The sequence below is a fragment of the Amblyomma americanum genome, chromosome 7 (assembly GCF_052857255.1).
Source record: "Amblyomma americanum isolate KBUSLIRL-KWMA chromosome 7, ASM5285725v1, whole genome shotgun sequence".
Lineage (NCBI taxonomy): Eukaryota > Metazoa > Arthropoda > Arachnida > Ixodida > Ixodidae > Amblyomma > Amblyomma americanum.
In genome coordinates this window covers 125,246,948-125,268,602 of record NC_135503.1, presented here as the reverse complement: position 1 = coordinate 125,268,602, position 21,655 = coordinate 125,246,948, and the positions used below count along the sequence as shown (strand labels likewise).

Sequence of the window (21,655 nt, the reverse complement as noted above, 5' to 3'; positions counted from 1 at the left end):
GATAAAAAATTGCCTTTTTCGAGCCTCCTTGAAGACAAGGTGAACTTGCTTGCTATCATGTCCATTGAAAGTGACCTCCTCCGCGACCTATCCTTCGAACAGACTATATCTGATTTCGCCAAAGCGAACGCGCGAAAGATGCCATTTTAAAAGAGGAGTGTGCGCTATACGTGAATACTTAAAAAAAGTTCATTGTGTCGACTCCCAGCCTCCGCGTTGCAAATGAAACGCTGAGCAGTGTAATTAAAGATATAAAAATCTTCGTTGTTCGTCTCTTGTTTGTTCTTGTGATATTTAGCATGCTTATAAAACTGTATTTTTGTTGTTTTTGATAGTGCGACGCTTAGTTGGTGTCGTCCTTGCCTTAAGCATTGTATATATCTATTGGATATATACAATACTTAGAGTAACGTGTAAAACGATTACTGCCTTCTGGTGCTTGAATTTTAATAAAGAATGCTTTGGATACAACCATGTGTCTTTTCACGGGATTAAACTTAGTGATGCAAACAAAGCCTAGCTACAGAAGGGTCGATATCGGAGCAGTGTTGTCTTTTCTACGTTCTTGTTCGTCTTGAGTGCACTAAAGTTTTCCTTACAGCCTGCCTTATGCTGGAAACAGAATGCAGACTAATCACAAGGTGAACACATGTGTTGGTGTTTACAACAGCATGGCTTCCATGCAAGTTTTGTTGTTTTCCGAGTAATAATAATAACAATAATAATCCCGTTGATCGCACTTTGGTCTTTTTAATGGGGCGCAATTAAAATGAAGCATGGCATATTTCCAGTAGCATAGCAGGCGACAGGGGAAGAGGGGGGGGTCAGTATAGGGAAAGGGGCCTGCATGCTCATTAGCCCAGGGCCCCCATTTTTCTTAATCCGGCCCTGAGCTCAATATACGTAGGGGCTGCAGATATCTTTATTAATGTTAATTTCACCGTGAATGATTTGGTACAGTATTTTTAGTCTCTGCTTTTTACGTAATCTTTCTAATGTATCCAGACTGCACGAGCTAACCATGTCTATTTCCGAATCTGTTTCTCTATATTTTGAACAAATAAATCTCAACGCACGTCTTTGAACCTTCTCTATTTCGGTTGAAAGAATCTTCTGGTAACGAACCTGTAGCGCCCCTCGCGCCGCGCTCAGCTCGCAGGTCATGGAACGCGGCTCCGGACAAGACAGAGGAAGTTGGGCTAGGCCGCTGCTGCGCGAGAAGCGCAAATAAACAGTTCGAACCTTAACGCTGTCGGAGCAAGTTCTTCTTCGCCTTAGCTCCGACAGATTTGGCGCCCCGGCTTCGAACATGCAACCCCATATTCCTCCATGGATTCCACTGGCACTTCGGCCGTTCCTACCAGCGGCGACACGCCCTGGTACTCTCAGCCTCTCGGTGTTTCGGTGGCCGTGTTCCAGCCAGTATGCCTACCACCATTTTGGCCAAACAGCCCCCGCACCTGGCTCCTCCTGGTTGAGGCGCATTTCCAGCTTTGACGTATCACCAACCAGGAGACCAAGTTCCTCCCCCTCGTGTCCACCCTGCCTCCTGACGTCGCTGAGGAGTTAGTGGACGCGATCAGCTCGCCGGGCACGGCTCGACCATTCGACCCGTTGAAGGCGGCTCTCGTGGACAGCAAGTCCACGTCCGAGCGCACTAAACTCCAGCAGCTCCGCAGCGCTACAGAGCTTGGTGACAGCCGCCCTTCGCAGCTCCTCCGTCGCATGCACCAGCTCCTTGGATTCTCCACTGCTCACGATGACACCCTTCTACGTGAGCTGTTTCTCCAGCGTCTTCCCCAACACATGGTCTCCATCCTCGCAGCTGCGGGTCATGTCTCATTGGACAAGCTCGCCGAACTCGCTGACCATGTTGCGGACTACTCACGGCACCACAGCGTCAGCTCTGTGACCACTCCGCCTCCAAGTACTCCCGCCGACTCCCAGCTGGCGAGCATAGTAAGCCGACTCGATGCTCTTGCCAGGCGGCTCGATGTCCTCACGCCTTTGCCGCGCCGTTCTCCGCCGAGGTTCAGGCCACGCCGACGCTCCTCGGCACCTTCGCGCTCCCCGGAGTCCCAACCATCCGACGCGCGGCCAGCCACCTCGCCCTCGGCTGTCTACTGGTACTATCGTACTGTCGGCAGCTCTGCACGGGAGTGCACTCACCCGTGTTCCTGGTTGGGAAACGCTGCGACCGGCCGTTGATGGCTTGAAGTGGTGCAGGTGGACGGACATGCCGCCTCTTTTACGTCTCGGAAAAGATTACTGGCACCCGTTTCATGGTCGGCACAGGAGCATATGTCAGCGTCATAGCGGCCTCTTGGGCAGAATGGCGTCGCAACGAACAGACCTGCCCTCTCCAAGCGATCAACAGCTCTCCCCTTCGCACGTACGGCCAACGGTCCCTGAAGCTTAGCCTGTGATTGCGCCGCACGTTTCTCTGTATTTTCATTATCGCTAACTTCTCGCAAGCTGTTCTAGGCGCGGATGTCTTCAGTTACTTCAACCTATCCAGAGGTCGTCAAATGCCCTCATTTTTACTTTTCCTCCCTCACCCTCACTTTTGAATCCATGGCCCTCCATCACCCTAACCCTAACTTCGAAAAATTTGCTGGCACTCCCTCGCCCTCATCCACACATCGTCAGCCCTCCCTCACCCTCACTAACCGTTATTTTAAAATTCGAGTTACATTTTCTCGTCGGCAACTTCTGGCGACGTTACTGGGTAATAAATATACAAGACAAGCCCTCAAGGCTCTATGGAACGAGGGGCTAGATGCTTATACTGTTGTGTGTGTGCGTCTGTGTGAGCTGTTTGAACTAATACGTGAGACAAAAACGGAGACAGTTACTATATGGGCCCTTAAATATCACTCTGCCTTTACTTTTGGCGCGCACCCATGCATACATGTGCCCTTCACTTATAACATTTTGTTATCTCTATTCATTTTGCTTAAATTGCAATCCCCACTGGGGATTAGAGCAGGGTGGTGTACTGATAAGTAAACACAACGTAATAACACAGGCAATGATCACAAAAGCAAAGTTTCTACTTTGTAGCTTGAAAATTTTGAGAAATAACAATACAAAACAGATTTTTAAACTATACTGGAGAGAAATGTTGAAGTAGGAGATTTTGACACACGGTCATTGGTTAGGAGATTCCGTTCAATTACTGTTCTTGGACAGAAAGAATACTTAGAGCGGTTATTATACGCGTGGTAAATGGCTTTACTGTGCGGGTACGTCTTTGCCTAGTGGCGCAACCAGATGGAAAACATATTATTCTCGTGAGATCTGCCTTCTAGTGGCCGGTAATGAACCGAAAGAGGAATTTTAGTCGTGACACAGGCTTTCTTTGCGTTAATGGGGGAAATTCCGCTTTAGTTAAGAGTTCTGTCACTGACGTGCTTCCAAATATATTATAAATGAAGCGTGCTGCTTTTCGTTGCACCATTTATATGTTATTAGTGTAAGTATTAGTTAAAGTGCTCCTTATAACGCATGCATAGCCTACTATCGGCAGAATTACATTTTTGTATAAGAGCAGTCGGACAGAAGAAGTAGAAAGTCTCAAAGCTCTCCTCAGAAAGAACAACTTGCGATTAACTTTAGCCATTATGTAGTCAATGTGCTAAGTCCAAGTGAGGTCATTAGTGATCAAGTGTCTGAGATACTTATAACGTACCTCGAGAAAAGCTCGAGGAAAATTTCGATAGGATTAAGGTTTCTTATCTAAAGCGTCGTCTGCAGTAATGAGCAGTACAGATTCGCGGTCTGATATTCATCTAATATCCGGCGTTTTGCTTTGGCAGTAATTGATCCGCTAACAAAAAATAGGTCGAGCATTGATTGAGAATTGGCCTGAGGTATGGTATTTTCTTCTACAGTTTGCACTAAGCCGAAGGAAAAAACAATGTCCAACATAGCCTCACCTTGGGGCTCGTGTTTTTTAACTGCAAAATTTGTTGTCCAGTCTACTTGAGGCAAATTAAAATACCCTGACAGTACAATACGATTATCAGGTTTAACATTCGTGCAAAAATATTGTTTCAGTGGTGAAGAACTCACAGTAAAACGCTATTATAAATCCAAGTTTCTGTCATAGCCGCTATTTCAGGGTCATTCATAAGCAGAAGAGCCTCCAAACTCAGTTGTCTTGTTTATGACACTCCTGAAATTAACATTTGCTATTTTCAGGGCCTGAAATCTCTTAGTCCGGAGTCGGTTTGATTTCTTTCTAAGCCTGAAGTGAGGAGTTTTTGTTTCATCCCAAACATACAGTACGCTACTACTGTTTAGCTTATCATAGATCTGCTTTAAAGTTTGCCGCCCTCTTTCCCTTCTTCTTCAGAGCTTTTCCACTGCTGTTTTCGTATTTCCCTGACACTTTTAGAAAAGTCCTTAGCTAATAATTTTGAGCTTTTTGGTTTTTATATCTTGAGCTGATTTTGGTATTCTTGAGTTAATAGCACGATCGCAATATTCAAATTTCTTCACTGAACCAAGGGGTTTCAAAACGACTGGTCGCGCCTTATTTCCTTTTTACCCACCCTTTGGTATGTTTAGGCACCACTCACTGTTAAACCTTGTTCGAGAAAAAAAAACACCACCAATTGCTTATTTTTCCAGTTCCTCGCTAAGTTGTTTTATTCAGTAAATGATCAGGATATTTTTCTGCTTCTATTCTCTATATCCTCTATCTGGTTCTTAACTGTGCTAGGCTGCTCCTGAAGCTCCGATATTGCCGATTCCAAGAATTTTACCTTCGTGGCTAAGACATTTAGGCACGACAACTGTTTCTCAGTGCCATCAGTTCGCTGAGCTAAACCTAAAAGTTTATTCTCAGTTATGTTTTAAAACACCTGCAGACCCCCTATTGTTGAATTCATCTAGCTCTGGCCTTCTAGCAATTCTGACAGCATTTGTTTTTCAATCGTGCCAAAATTTGTTTCAACACCGCCAGCAGAAAACAGATATTTTGATAATGCAATCACGCAAGAAAGGAAACTGAATACGCACTGGGCAGGGCAACAACACTAGAAAGCGATCGTCATTCCTGTAGCAATGTGCATATTTGGAATCACTAACATGACTAACAAAGCCGAAAGAATTTTTAGCATGCTGCCTCGTTAGTTGCTGCCATGCCTAATGTGCCAAAATGGACTGCTAAAATCAGTCAGCGCGTTGTGTCTGTGTACAAAAACTAATGTACACCAAGAGTATTTAGAAAACAATTCAGTAGCGTTTCCCACGATAATTATAATAACTGCTAAGCATAGAACAGACTCAGAAGAAGGAAATTTTGTAGGTTGTTTAATTACCATTGCCCTATGACATTGCGATTGCACTGGGTCTTCTAATCTTCCGCCATTTCGTGCGGTATGCTACATGATTGTCTGATAACGCTTTCACGCGCACGGATGGAAGATAATCAAAATATTGTCACTGAGAAACGGTTGGCGTAAGCAGGGCTCGTTTACTTGCTTTAATTAGACGCGCAAGACTTTGGAACGCGCAAGGCAGCAGGCAGCACGAGAGATGAAGAAGACGAAGCATCTAGCACCGAGATGGCTCAAGGCTTGCCAACTGCCAGGAAATGCGGTTTAGCCGCTGTATGGCACCACTAGAGTAGTTAGTAGCGTAGCATTGCTCCCCCTCTCTTGAAGACACCGACTCGGTGTGGTAGCAATTGCAGGCAGGACCACAAGAGTAGTCGCACGTGTCTGGCGTGTGGTGTAGACACGCGCGCGGGGCTAGCGGGCGTGGTACGGCTTCATCCGAGCGACGTGGACAACTTCGGAGGTCGGCCGTCTAGAAGAGCGAACTGTTCCTTGGGGGAGAACTTCGTAAGTAACTTGACTGAGCTGGCGGAGCACCTCGAAGGGGCCAAAGTATCTGCATAGAAGCTTCTCAGAGCGTCCCCTCATGCGGATTGGGCTCCACACCCAGACTTGTTCGCCGGGCAGGTAACGCACATTTCGGTGGCGGAGGTTGTATCGCTGAGCGTCGTGAACTTGGTGGTGCCGGATGCGCTGTCGAGTGAGTTGGCGGGCGGCCTCAGCGTAACGAACAAATTGGGCAGCTCCCATAACAGAGGGGGTAGCGCTAGCTGGAAGCAGCACTGCATCCAGCATGGTTGTGGCTTCGCGACCATGTACTAAACGAAATGGAGTGAAGCGTGTCGTTTCCTGGACCGCAGTATTATGCAAAGGTGACGTAAGGGAGTATGGCGTCCCAGTTTCGGTGGTCCGCGTCGACATACACAGAAATCATGTCGGCGATCGTCTTGTTGAGCCGTTCGGTGAGGCCGTTCGTTTGAGGGTGGTAAGCGGTTGTTTTGCGGTGACTGGTGCCGCTTAGGCGCATAACCTCCTGCGTAAGGGCCGAGGTGAACGCTGTTCCCCTGTCAGTTAAAACGATGGTGGGTGCACCGTGACGAAGCACAATGTTTTGAATGAAAAAGTTCGCAATTTCGTCAGCAGTACCACGGGGAAGAGCTTTAGTCTCACAGTATCGGCTGAGGTAGTCGGTGGCGACCATAATGTAGCGGTTACCCAGAGAGGACTCCGGAAATGGGCCGAGTATGTCCATGCCAACTTGGTGGAAGAGAACCTGATGCGGATCAATAGGCTGGCTTAGTCGGCGGCGTCTTGCGACGCTGGCACTCGCGGCAAGTTCTTACGTAACGTTTCACAACTGCAGCAACCCTTGGCCAGTAGTATTTTTGCCGTATGCGTGCCGAAGTTCGACAAAAACCCAGGTGACCAGAAGATGGGTCATCATGGCTCGCCTGCAGGACTTCGTCGCGAAGGGCCGCAGGCACGGCGAGTAGATAGACAGCTTCTGTTGGACTGTACTTTTTCTTATACAGGACGCCGTCACGTAAACAGAACGACAGCCCGCGCGAAAAGATTCGCGGGAGAGACTGAGCGCTTCCTTCTAGATACTCAATGAGGGGCCGTAGTTCGCTGTCGTCCCTTTGGTGTTGAATGAGGATGGACGTGGAGATGGCACCAAGAAAAACAGAATCGTCCTCGGGGTCAGCTCGGTTGTTCTCGATAGGGGCACGAGGCAAACAGTCCGCATCACTGTGCTTCCTACGAGACTTATAGACGATGGTGACATTGAATTCCTGAAGTCGAAGGCTCCAGCGTGCAAGCCGTCCCGAGTGATCTTTGAGGTTCGCCAGCCAACACAGCGAGTGGTGGTCGCTGACGACCCTGAAAGGGCGGCCATATAGGTACGGGCGAAATTTTGTTACTGCCCACACAATGGCCAGGCATTCTTTTTCGGTGGTGGAATAGTTCGCCTCAGATCGTGACAATGTGCGGCTCGCGTATGCGATTACGCGTTCGAGACCATCCGGCCTCTGCACAAGGACCGCACCGAGGCCGATGTTGCTGGCGTCTGTGTGTAGTTCAGTGTCGGCTGACTCGTCGAAGTGTCCAAGGATGGGCGTACTTTGGAGACGAGTGCGGAGGTCTTCAAATGCTTGCTGTTGCTCCAGGCCCCAGAAGAATGGTTCGGAATCTTTCGTGAGTCGAGTAAGGGGCTCAGCGATCTGGAAGAAGTTCTGCACAAAACGCCGATAATAGGCGCAGAGACCCAGAAAGCGGCGCACACTGCGCTTATCGGTGGGCACAGGAAAACCAGCCACGGCAGCAGTCTTATCGTGGTCTGGGCTAACCCCTTTAGCGCTCACGATGTGGTCCAGAAACTTCAACTCTTCCAAAGCGAAGTTACACTTTTCGGGCTTCAGGGAAAGGCCGGCTGACCGAATTGCTTAGAACACAGCGCGCAGGCGTCTCAGGTGCTCTTCGAACGTGTCAGAAAAGATGACAGCGTCATCCAAGTACACGAGACATGACTGCCATTTGAGATCGGCAAGAACGGTGTCCATCATCCTCTGGAAGGTTGCAGGAGCCGAGCAGAGGCCGAAAGGGAGCACCCAGAATTCGCACAGTCCGTCCGGTGTAATAAAGGCGGTCTTTTCCCGGTCGCGTTCGTCCACCTCGATTTGCCAATAGCCGCTTCGTAAATATAGCGATGAAAAGTACTTGGCGTGGCGCAGCTGGTCCAGGGAGTCATAAATACGCGTGAGAGGATAAACATCGTTTTTAGTGACTTTGTTTAAACGTCTGTAATCAACGCAGAACCGTAGGGTTTCATCTTTCTTTGTCACTAGAACAACAGGCGACGCCCACGGGCTCGTCGACGGCTGTATCACGTCGTCCTTGAGCATTTCTTGAACTTGGCGGCGAATGGCATCGCGCTCCTTCGAAGAGATGCGGTAGGGCGGCTGACATAACGGCCGTTGGTTGGCGTCAACTATAATTCGGTGCTTTGTGAGCGGTGTCTGCCTAACCTTGGAGGTCGACGCAAAGCAGTCGCAGAAAGACTGGATAACGCTTTCCACGCAGCTTTCCTGGTTAGTTGGGAGGTTTGGGTTCCCGTCACTGTTTATGGGAGTGGTCGGTTTCTCCACTGATGCCGGGGCTCCGGACAAAGCGTGCTGTCCAACGAATTCGCTGAGTTCCTCGAAATACGCAATAGCTCTTCTGCCAGGCAAACACTGAGGTTCACAATCAAAATTGGTCACCAAGAGTTCGGTTCGGCCCTTGTCCAGTTCAACAATTCCTCGAGCAACACAGACTTGCCGACCAAGGAGCAGCGACATGTTGGTTTCAGCAATGCCACGAATTTTGGTGCTGTTATCGCACTCTACAGTAACAAACATGCTGGATCTTGATGGGATCAAAACGTGGTCGTCACAGACGCATAACTTAGCCCTGCGTGGCTCGGTATCGTCGTCGACAGGACCTTGGGTGGAAAACGACACGATTAGCTCCTGTAGGTTGATAACGGCACCGTACTATTGAAGGAAATCCAAACCGAGTATGAGGTCTTTGGAGCACTCGGGTAACACAGCAAAGCAGCCAGGGAAAATAACACCGCGGATCTGGATTCGCGAAGTGCAGACACCGATCGGAGTTACCACGTGGCCACCAGCTGTCCCGATCTGCGGCCCAGACCAAGGGGTCAGAACCTTCCTCAAGACCGTGGCTAACCGTCTGCTCATTTCCGAAAAATCGGCGCCGGTATCCACGAGTGCGGTAACGTCGTGGTTGTCGGCGGATACAGGAATTTCGGCGGAGGCCAGTCGGTCGCAGCGCGTCGTCGAGGTCGTCGGGTCAGGTCGTCGTCGGTCGGAGCGTCGCGGCGAATCGTCGGGTGGAGGCTCTTGACTCGGTCCAGTAGCGGCAGCCCTACCCCCGGAGGACGCCGTCTTCAGTTTTCCCGACGTGGGGACGTACCTCTGAACTGGCCAGAGGATGACGGGCGGCCGGGCGAAGAGAACCGCCTTGGGGATGGCGATCGGGACTGGCGTCGCTGCGAGGTCGAAGATTGCACATTTTCAGCCAAGTACTGTTCGATATCCCGTGGTCTTTCACCGTAGCGTGGTCGAGGTGCGTCAGGTGAAAACCCCCTTAAACCCACCCTGCGGTAGGGGCAGTGGCGGAGGATGTGGCCAGGCTCTCCGCAGTGGCAACAGAGCGGCCGATTGTTTGGCGTACGCCAAACGTGCGCTTTGCTCACGGGGGGCCTGAACTCCTGCGGCACGGAGGGTGCTGTTGCGATTGGCTCCTGCAGGTATTGCACAGGAGCAATGGGCGAAAAGGCTTGCATCGCTGGCCCGGGACTTAGTAGCGCCTCGCTGTACGTCATAACGGAGGGCGCCGGGTGTGGAGCTGGGCTGGCTGCACAACTCGTCGGATTTCTTCGCGGACCACGTTCGTAACGGCAGCGACGCTGACCTGTGGTGCTTCAAAGCGAAGTTTCGCCAGTTCCTCGCCCACCAGGCTTCTTACAAGCTCCCGAAGGTCCTCGGCGGGCAGCGACGTAGGCGTGTACTGGGACTGGGAAGCAGCTGCTACAGTAGCCTGACGTCCGTAGTGGGCGCCCCGTTCCTGTAAAGAGCGCTCGATACTCATTGCCTCCTTGGTGAAGTCGGACACTGTTCGTGGCGGGTCACGGACCAGTCCGGCAAACAGCTGCTTTTTTACGCCACGCATTAAGTGGCGTACCTTCTGGGCTTCGGGCATAGTAGGGTCGGCCCGATTGAACAGTCGCGTCATGTCCTCGATGAACATCGCGACGCCCTCGTTCGGCTGCTATGATCTCGAGCGCTGGGCGATTTCAGCTTTCTCTTTTCTTTCGCGGCTGGTAAATGTCGCCAGCAGCTCTCGACGAAAAGCTTCCCATGTGGTAAAGGAAGCTTCGTGGTTCTCAAACCACGTTTTGGCCGAGTCCTGCAGCGCAAAGTAGACGTTGCGCAGCTTGCGCTCGCCGTCCCACTCATTGAAACCCGCCACTCGGTCAAAGCTGGCCAACCAGTCTTCGACGTCCTCGAACCTGTCCCCGTGGAACGGTGGCGGCGATCGAGGTGCGTAAAAGACAAATGGCGGGGCATTCCCGGAGTGCTGACTTGTCTGGCTAGCCGCGGTGGATGTCATGGCCCTTACCGGCGCTGTCAGTTGGCCGAACTCGGGTTGTAGGCCTCGCAGGCGGCGGCTCGCCTTGTGGACTGGTGTTGTAGCCACGCGTTGAGAGCTGACGTCAAAGGTGTCCTCGAGGTCAGCGTACATGGGCCGTTACCCGCACCTCCACCAAATATGTCACTGAGAAACGGTTGGCGTAAGCAGGGCTGGTTTACTTGCTTTAATTAGACGCGCAATACTTTGAAACGCGCAAGGCAGTAGGCAGCACGAGAGATGAAGAAGACGAAGCATCTAGCCCCGAGATGGCTCAACGCTTGCCAACTGCCGGGAAATGCAGTTTAGCCGCTCTATGGCGCCACTAGAGTAGTTAGTAGCGTAGCAGTATAGCTGAGAGACTGGCACTTTCAACAACAACTTTCAACAACTTTCAAGCAAGACGAAGTGTCCCTGCTAAGGTGGCTGCACATCGCTCCAGTGAAAAATCTTGCCATCCGCGTAAATACGTTCCTTATATCAAGAGAATGGACTTCACACCATCTGAGGAAGCTCCCGAAGCTCATGCGCCGTCTGACTGGGTGGCAGTAACCAAATGTCCTTCATTCAGTCATCCCGGCAGCTGTACTGGATTCTGAGGCTAGGCCTAGGGCCATCGGTGACGCGCTGCCAGAGGTGGCTTCGCTGGCGTCGGTCACGACGGCTTCAGCAACCTCTTTTGACAACTGAGCCTGGGTCCCAGCTCCTCGTTCCTGCTCCTGGGTCCATCAGTGGCAGCGCACATCCCGCCTTCTCCAAATGCACCTCAGCCCGTGAGCGATCTGCCCTCTGGGCGGAACTCGGCAATGGCTGCCCAGCCTCCACTGCTGGATGGGGCTTCAACCGTGCAGTGTGGATGGGGCTTCAACCGTGCACCTCCATCCGTGCCACCGGCTTCCCTCAGTTCTCAAAAGCGCCCACCAGGGGAAACTGCACAGGATTCGTCTTCTGCCAACTGCAGCTCCCAAGGCAAGCGTTCCTGCCCAGCGTATGCCAACCAGGTGGCTGTGCCGACATCGAGGTTGGTATCGTATAAAGCGGCCATTGAAGCTCTGGAAACCAAATGCCTACAGACATTCCGAACAGGATTCTTCAGGCGAACCTGGACTAGTGTCGTGAGAGCAAAGGATTTAGTGCCTTCACGTCTAGAACAAAATGTAATACCATCGCTGTGTGGCTCCCCACTTTGGCTGCTGTCGAGCATCTGCAAACGCGCAAATGCATATCGATTACAAGCGAGATCTCGGTGCCGGTCCAAGTGTACCTAGTAGAAGGTTCGGACCTGCAACGCTGTGTTGTTTACAACGTCGACGTTGCCGAAGACCAGACGAACCGCCAGCGTGAGCTGTACGGTCCAGTCCACCGTGCCATCCAAGCGCGCTATATGGGAAAGGGGCGTTTGTGCATCGTCACACTAGAGGAACCATCAACTGTTGCAGAACAACTTTACTACTATAGCTGTATTCTTTGGCCTCGCCCTTACAAACCGAGTGCTGTTTATTGCTACAGCTGTTTCAGACATGGCCACATGTGCCGATCATGCCCTTTTACAACGAAAGGTGAGGCTAGGCCACAAGGCACACCGTCTTACTGGTGCGGACTTTGCAAGACTGACGACCACGAGATCACCTCTCCAACTAGCCCCACAAAACAGAAAGCAACTGAGAAAGTTCGGCGTGGGATCCGTAAGCAAGTGCCTCCGAATGAAAACAGAGCCCCGAGACAGACGTCCAACAGGTTTGCAGCTCTCCAGTGGGATCGACGACTGACCGGAGATTTCTGAGCCCAATCCATCTGCAGCCCCGGCCCAACAGTCGTACAGTGATAAAGTGCGCAAGGGTCACGGTCGCGTTCATGCTACAAAAAAGAACAGCATACTGGAACCTCTGCGTGAGGACATGACAGCAGTTTACGACCAAATTGCACGCCTTTTAGCCGAGGTCTCTAAGCAACGACAGCGCCGTGAACTGCTTGCTCGCTGTAGACAACCAGCAGAATACCACTCCACGCCAATCAACGCTGCAGCGCCTTTGACTACGTCCTGCCCTCATGCGTTTTTCGCAGACTCTACCAGGTCTTCTGCAGCACTGCAGGATAACTCAACATCCCTCCTCCGATTTATGGTAAACCAGTTATCTAACCTGACATCAATTCTACTACAACGCTTGGGCGCCTAATTGAAAATGGCGAGTACACGTTGTTGTGGTGTGCTCCTGTGGAACTGCAGAGGCCTCTCCACAAAGCTGAGAGAGCTCAAATCTCGACTTCGCATAAACAAGCTCTAGGTGGGGCCCTGCTCCTGCAGGAGATCAATGCCTTGCCGTCCATTCCAGGCTTTAATGGGTACATGTCTCCTTCAATGAACGACCGTCGTGTGCACAATGTGGCCCCTCCGGGAAAGGTGGCGGTGTACGTTGATGCGCGTTTTCCTCAAGTTCGCCTCTCTCTAAAAAACTGGTGCACTTCATATCAAGAGGTAGTCGCAATGGCTGTGAAGCTTCCGAAGGCAACTGTTTTGGTCATGTCATACTATATAAGACCCGCCGGTGGAGCTCCCTTCCGCATTAATCTGGGTTGGTTCTTAACTCGACGACAACAACAACCAGGGTGGCCTATTTTAGTCGGTGGTGACATTAACGCGCCTCATCCGGACTGTGGGTACCCCACTTCAAGCCCCCGTGGTAGGCGTGTGCGGGACGCATTCGCGGATGCGCTGTTTGTTTTACTCAACCATACAGATTAAGCAACGCGGACTGTGCGCCATGCTCGAAGTCGAACATATGCTCCGGACCTTACGAGGAGGTCAGGACCCGGGACTCCCTCGTGGCACCTGGAGCCAGACTGCTGGGGTAGTGACCACCATCCTATCGTCATCGGTCTCCATCCATCAAAGACCTGCTGATTATGCCGTAGGTGTTCTGTGGTTAATTGGGACAAGTTTCGCGCCACCGTCGAAGATATCCCTCTGCAATCATCTACACGACTTGTGGACTGCATACAAACTGCGCTGAATAAGGCTGCTACTGTGACCTAGACGGACGTGAATCGCCCGGCGCCGGATGTGGGTCTGCTTAACCTGTGGGCTGCTCGCCGACAAGCGGAGATGGCAGCTTCCTGAGACGGACTAGGCTGAATTACTTTACTGCCAAGGCTCGCAGATATGAACGTGACGGCCGTGGCATGCGTGGTGTGAACAGTTCTCGACAAAGTCATCGAATGCTGCTCTCTGGCGAACGTTTCGTGCAATGGAGCATGGTTCCCTTCGTCCTGACGAAGCGGCCACAGTATGCTTCGCAGCTTACTTATCTGCGGATGATTTCGCCAGAGAGGCAGCGCGGACGTTTTTACCCAAGTATGATGTGTTGCCTCCAAGGGTCATAGGAGCCCCCTTGGCTGCCATTCCAGCATATGTCGATAATCTCCCATCCACAGCCGACGCCGAGGGAATTGCAAGCCCATTTTCAATGGCCGAGTTGCTTGCAGCAATAAACGAGGCCAGTCGGAAAACTGCGCCTAGTCCGGACACCATTCCGTACGAGGTTTACAAAAACTTAAGTTACGCTGTACTGCCTCAACTCCTGGCCACCATTAAGAAGACATAGATAGAAGGCTTCATACCAGAAACCTGGAAATCGGCTATTGTGATCCCCATACCAAAGCCGGGGAAGCCGCCGACAGACCTCAGAAATTTCCTACCTATATCGCTTAAGCCAACATTTTGCAAGCTTGCCAAAAAAATGCTTGCCAGACGACTGTCGTGGTGGCTTGAGCACCATGGTTTCTATAATTCTGCCTAAATTGGCTTTCGTACTTCGATAGGTAAAGAAGATTGACTGGCTGACTTAGCGTCAGCAGTTCTGGCCTCAACTCGCAGCCACAATGTACGCGCTGTACTGGCCATGGACTTTGAAAAGGCGTAAGATAATATCAGTCGTGCTGTCATCCTGGAATCGCTTGACATTCTGCATTTCCCCGTTATAGTGCGCAATTTTTTAAATCCTTCCTTGAAGGCCGACACTTTGCCATACGCCTCAGTGGTGAGGCCGTCGGATCATTTGCGCCTCTTCGCGGCGTTCCCCAGGATCGGTGTTATCGCCAACATTATTTAATATTCATTTTATCCTCGTTGCTTGGCGCGTACACGATGTCTCTGAAATTAAGTTCTTATTATGGGCTGATGACATAACTGTGTGGAGCAATCACAACGACCTCATCACTCAAGCAGCAGGCCTACAATCAACCATATATATTACGTCGAGTTTTCTTTGGTCTGCAGCTTTCAGTGAGCAAAACTACGTACGTGTCAGTCGCCAACTGTTAGGGGCGGCGTAAAATCGCTGCAACACCAATTCGTCTCCATCTATCCGGAACTGTAATTCAAGAAAGCTCGACCGTAAAAGTCGGGCTTAACAATGCACGAGTCAGGAACAGGCGCTGCTTGGTTTTCTCGGGCTAAAAAGCAATCAATTCAGGCGTTGGGTCTGATTAGACGCATTGCTCCTAAAAAAGGCGGAGCCCGCTCTCACGTTGCACGACAGTTGGTGCGGGCGGTTGTGCAACCGCGCCTCGTTTACCAAGCCCAATTCCAGCATTTGACGAGGACTGATTGGTATCGGCTAGAAGCTGTTAAACGAGAGGCAATGAAGGTCATCAATTGCCTTCCCCGCATTACCCCGATCGAGGCGCCTTAAGAACATGCGCAGGTGAATAGACTAGATGAGCTGGTGCAGCAACAACGCGATGCTCGCCGCCTAAGGTCAAACCTTACACACAACGTGTGCAGTCAGGAGTCAGGGCATATGCTTCATCGCACTCCATTCTACAGCCGCCCCCGCCAGTTCTTCCTCCCTGGCGTTTTTTGCAGCTAAGCGACAACAAACCAACTGATCTACGTCGGCCATCATCTACCCGAGCGCCGTTGTTGTTTCGCACCGAATTGCAGAGCAAGGCGCCAATCTTCCACATGTCACCATCGTTATGTACGTTGACGCAAGCATCCAGGCCTGCGAAACAACAACGGCAGTTTACTGTCCTTGCAAGCCTGCCCTGAATAAAACGTCAAGGTTTCGCCTCTCAGAACCTCCTTCCTCCTTCTGTGCGGAGGTGCTTGCGGTTCAAGAGGCACTTTGCTCTGTGGCCGCCTTTCCCATGCTACCTACGGCCCGTATTGTCATCCGCACCGATGCCCTTCTAGTCACATGCCTACCACGACGAGTTAGTCGCACCCCAGAAATCTGCCAAGACATCCATCTTCTAGCGGGAGTAGCGGCACGCATCCCGCGATAAATCCGTATTGAGTGGGTCCCGCGTGACCTCCTGAGCGCACAAAGCCGCGCAGATTCTGCGACCCGCCTTTCGACCCCAACCTCGTCTTTTCCTCGAATCCTCAATCTGGATAACACCACCCTCTTTTTAGCAAGAAAGGAACACCTCCGGCGCCGCACATGTGATCTAATCCCTCCGTGGGCGGTAATCCTCCCCCGTGGACTTACCCGTGCAGAGGAGGTTGCGCTTCGGAGGATACGGGTCGGGGTTGCCCTAACTCCAGCTGTGAGACGGAAGTGACCGCATTTCAAAGATTTTTATCCCCGCCCCGGGTGTCCAGTCTGCACGATCAGAGACTGTGAGGCGGATATCCACCACCTGCTGTGGGTTTGCCTGGCGCTGAAGCCTACGAGAATTCGGCACCTGGCGGCGGTGGGTCTCTCACCGGACAATCCGGGTTCCTATATTGGCTGGACGCAGGGTCCAGATCATCGTTCACTACTTGATTTCATTAGATCAGCCCACCTTTTTCATTTATTTAAGCATCTTACTCATCTCTCATTTCACAACCTTTATGCCCTGAGGCAATAAACATCGCTTGAGAAAAAAAACTCTCGTGAACGCGACTCCGTGACGAAGACGACGACATTGCAAGCACAGGAGGATAGCTTGGCAGTTCGTACAGGGAGGTGTTAGTATTTCTCCCAACTGATTGTTCAAATGAGGGAAGTGTATGAAAGGACCAACCGACTCAAAACAGGAGTTGCACTCCTTCTTGGTGATGCGCTCAGCCTTTACCTCGCGTCTTCTGCTCTGTTGCTCTCTTTTTGCGATGTGTTTCGTGGCATATCCTAAAAGCTTTCTAAATAATTTAGTTAATGTAAATACAAAATCTTTCAATCTTATAAATATCATGCTTAAAAAAAGCCGTGGCAACGGCGCGGTGGTCTGATGTAGCGGCCAGCGGAACTGATTTTTTTACTGCATCCGCGAGTTCGGATCCCGCTCCCGCAGCTTTAAAGTTTTTTTATTTCTTTAGTGTCTTCCCCCGGTGCAATGCCGGCTTTCCGCTGCATTGAGGCTCTTATGCGGTCGCTTAAAATAAAGCATTATTGAGCACACTTAAAAACCAAACGGCTTGCTAAGGTTCACTCTTTGGGCTGAATAATAGTAATCAGTAACTCCCCTAATCTGGAGTGAACGATTCCTGTGGCTGCCATTTAATGCTCTAGCGCTTCCAAACCTCCGAAGAGTGGTTGTATCTATGTCCAAATCCTGGTTCCAGGACGTGGGACACCCTGGTCAAGTTACGTTGTGACGTCATCAAAAGCTGCCCTTCGGATTGTGAGCAAACTGCTGACAATGGTAGTTCAATTTAATGATTAGTCGCGAGAGATTCCTGGAGTAACATAGGTCTCACAAGCTCCATGATGGGAGCACCCGAATGCATTCGCAGGACAGTGGCGCGTAGCTTAACCCCTGCATCTCTGCGCCTGAGCAGAATCAGGGCTCCCAGTATATATGAATGTAGAGAATGACCAATTCTACCGCAGCAAAATTCCCAAATCATTAAATAACAGGCAAACTTACATGATATGACATATACACCAAAGTAAGCATCTTCACGTCGAGCAACAGCATAAGCAATGCGAAACAGGACTAACGGTGCTAGCACACGATAAGTCATGGTTAACCCCAAGCGAAACCGCCCGCGATTTTTTGTTGCACGTCTACGCATTACTCAAACGCTGAGTGTCCGTTCCCTACCATGCCTGCTGGAAATTTGGTTCATAAAATAAGCGGAGCGATTACGCAGTCACAGGTCTTACCAGGGACAGAAATAAAGCAAGAGATGATGTTATTTGGAGAGCAGTGCAACTTTTTCTTTTTTAGGACATCGTACAATGAAATACGGAGTGAGCGATGATTCAGACCAAGCTGGTTAGGGCGCTGCTTTATTTTCATGGCAAAACTACAGTGGTCAACTTTGCCCACTACAATGAGGCACCGCTTTCCCATACCGCAGTTCCAGAGAAATTAGAATACAGAAAGAAGATATGACTTTGCTGAACTACTCACAGCATGAATAAAAAAATTCCAGACCGACGCCGCGAACAGGCTTTGATTTGAAAGTGGAATTTCGCAAAAGCATTTTTTGCGCAGCAGCCAATTCTGTGAAAGCTGCGCTGAAATCGGACTTCGTTCCGGCAAAGAAAGAACTTTTAAATTCAAGAACCTTACTAGGTATAATTTCTACATGTTTTACTCTGCACTATGATCATCCGACAGACTCGGCGCTAATAATACAAATGGTGACTGCGGTACCATGGTTCCCGTTGGAATGGCGGAAACCCGCACAGCCCGGTCAGTGGCCCCTTGTTAGCGCACTATACAGGGTGTTTCACCGAATATTCGTCTGTATGCGTTCATATTCACACATTCTGATCTGCTTAAGCACATTTTGATTGTTGGCTGATCAGGCAGCAGGTGAAGTAACTCTGTATGAATACATTTCTTTTCTAAACAGTCACGTTAACACAGAGAAAAAAGTCTGAACATAAAATAGCACATATGAAACAACTCAAGCTATGCACAAGGCAATACATTTGCACACCAATTTCTTTACACAATACTTTACACAAATAAAAAAAAGGTTTTTGACTTATAAGAGCGCTTCTTTCGGCGGTGTAGTGCATCACGGCGACGGAGAAGGTGTACTGCAACCGCGTTTCATGTCCGCCTCGTGTACTTCCACAGTGCAGAAACTACGTCTTACCCGTGACCTAAGAAGCAGCGCTTTATAACGGGAATTTATAACGCGTGGCACAGACAACAGCGTTAACCTGGAGTACGGTTCGGGCCACCACCCTCACCCTCAAACATTGAATTCTGCCCTCCCTGACCTCATCATGTCCTCCCTCCTTCGCCCTCACCTCACCATGTCTTTCCTCCCTCACCCTCGTCATCGCGTATTTTCATCCACCCATCCTCCCGCACCACACCGAGTGAAATCCTCATGAAGTGAGGGCGAGGACGCCCTCATGAGGGTTCGCCCTGGTGAGGATGCCCATCTCTGAGCTATAGCAGCCGACATGCAAGCTCATCGCCTCATAGATCTCAGCATACACCTCTTCGTCAACGCTGTACTCTCCACCATTGCGGCGACGTGGCTTCGCGCTCTCGTCCACGTTTCGCCGGATGAGAAAGTTCGGGCTGATTTTCCCAACCTCACAAAGCCGCACACAAGAGAGTCCCCAGTGAAGCACGCGATCGTTCACCACATCGTGACCTCCGGTGTTTGCTCGCCCTCGCCGCTTGTCGGGAGAACGCCTCGCTATCGCTCGCCGTGAGTTCCAACTGCTGGAACTCGGAAAAGTACGCCCTTCCTCCAGAAATTGGGCATCGCCACTTCACGTGGTGCTAAAGAATGATCCGGGCGACTGGAGACCATGTGAAGATTACCACGCCCTCAAAGCTCACATTTTACCAGACTGCTATCCTTTTCCTCACAAACAGGAGTTAACATCAAATCTGGCTGGGTGCACGACTTCTCTAAAATTGACTTAGTGAAGGCTTATCATCAGATTCCTGTGGAGCCCGCTGATATTCCGAAGACCGCCATTACCGCACCGTTCGGCCTCTTTGAATATGTGCGGATGCCTTTAGGCTTGCGCAACGCCGAACACAGCGAAATATCAACGAGGTTACGTGAGGCCTCGACTTCATGTTCGCTTACATAGATGATCTCCTCGTAGCAAGTTCCCGTTCTGAGCATGAAGGTGATCTGCGTGGCCTCTACCATCGACTTGATGAATATGGGCTCGTCATCAACACGGACAAGTGCCTCCTTGGCGTCGGTTCAATAGAGTCCCTAGGCCATCTTGTCACTCCACAGGGTATTAGGTTTCTAGGCACTCGTTAAGTTAGGGCAACCTAAAAAGAATGAAAAATTATAAGCGCCTGCCTGTACCACTACGTACGCGTAACCCAATTAGAAATAAAGTGAAAGGCCCGAAGGCAATGATATAAATTTACCACCCGTAGGTGGGGAAATGGGAAAAAATGAGGAGGGGGTAAAAAGCTACATAGCGACCCACAGCCGAGGGAGCGGGCCCGGGGAGACTCCCCTGGGACGTAGCGGAAGGGGTTGCAGAAACGGGTTACGGGAATTGGGATGGGGAAAGCGAGATTTTACTCTGATCCTTCATTTATCTCGACTCATTACTGGCCTGCCGGGCCAGGGCAGGGAGGGCGTCGAGATTGATTGCCCAATGGTGCGGCCCCGCTCACGGGATACCCGACCACCCACAAACGCAATGGGCTCCGACCGCCGGACACAGGAAAACCTAACCCGGGTTCAGCTACCTCGGGCTCCTCCACGACTTTGATGGTTTGTTTCGGACCGGGCAGCTACTTGCCGTCGAGTGCTTTTCGTGGTTTTTCAGACATAGAAAGTATGTGAGGTGTGATCTGGTCAGTAGAGGCTTAGGTTGTCAGCCTATCGGCCCTCCGGCCCTTGGCATCATGACCTACCCCCTCCGCGGTGACCCACCTGTGCTTCCAACCAACAAACCATGCACTTAGTTTCTCCCCTCACAGCAAAGTGAAAGCCATTCAAGATTTTCTCGCCCCTATTTCAATGAAAAAGCTCAGAGAATTCTTGGGCCTCCTAAACTTTTGTCGCCGCTTTATCCCGAATTGCGCTTTCCTGCAGCCTCTGACCGATCTTGTGGCTACGAAAAAAAAATTCTGCTGCGCCACTCGAGTGGACTGACGACGCTGCCGCTGCATTTGCTGCTGCCAAGAAGTCGCTCGCAGACGCAACTTTGCTCATGCATCCAGTTTCTGATGCTCCCCTGTGCCTTGTCACCATGTTTCAAAAACTGCACCGCCTGAGCCACCCTGGTATTCGTGCTACGCAGAAGCTAGTCACATCTCGTTTCCTTTGGTCAAGCATAAATGCCGACCTGGGCACGAACCTGCCTCCACTGCCAGCGCGTCAAAATTCACGGTCATAGCGTTACGCCTGCCTCTCCTTTTCGGCCGCCCGACGCGCGGTTTTCCGACGTGCACACAGGCATTGTTGGACCGCTCCCGTTATCGCGTGGGGCCTCTGATCAGCTCACATGTGTGGGTCGTTTCACCCGCTGGCCCGAGGCGTTGCCCGTTGCTGATAATACGGCCGAGACCGTTGCTTCGGCATTCATGGCCGGCTGGGTCTCTCGCTTCGGCTGCCCGTCTGTCGTTACCATCGACCATGGCCGCCAGTTTCAATCGGCCCCGTTTACTGCCCTCGCCACATCCTTACGACCACCTGCCATCCTTCGGACAATGTTATGGTGGAATGTCTGCATCGGCAACTGAAGGCTGTCCTTACCACTTATCAGCCAAGGGAACGCTGGTCCGGCCACCTTGCCCTCGTCCTCTTGGGCATTCGTTCAGCCCTGACGGCTGACCTCGGCCGCTCTTTTGCTGAGCTAGCCTACGGTGTTCCCCTGCGTCTCCCCGGGGAATTCTTCTCATCTTCCTCCCCTCCGCTAATCCATGACGCTTATACTACATCCGAGACCTGCGCAACACATTTCGACACATTACCCCTGCCATCCCTGCCGTCCGTCACCCTCATTCCGCGTTTGTCAGCCAGGGCCTGGCCTCCTGCACTATGCCTCCATCTGCCGCGACCAGATCCGTCCACCCCTCATGCCGGTCTACGATGGACCGTTCCGCATCCTCCATCGTGCGCAGACCTTCGCGTTAGACGTCAACGGCCGTGAAGACGTTGTGGCTGCTTACCGACTCAAACCAGCCTACATTGCCACTCCTCTGCCCGTCGGCTGTACACTCACTCTCGC

At 51.2% G+C, this 21,655-nt stretch overlaps 1 pseudogene; it reads left to right on the top strand.

The window, feature by feature from the left end:
- Positions 1–1,725: 1,725 nt before the first annotated feature.
- LOC144098039 (uncharacterized) lies at positions 1,726–19,005 on the top strand (annotated as a pseudogene).
- The last annotated feature ends 2,650 nt before the right edge of the window (positions 19,006–21,655 follow it).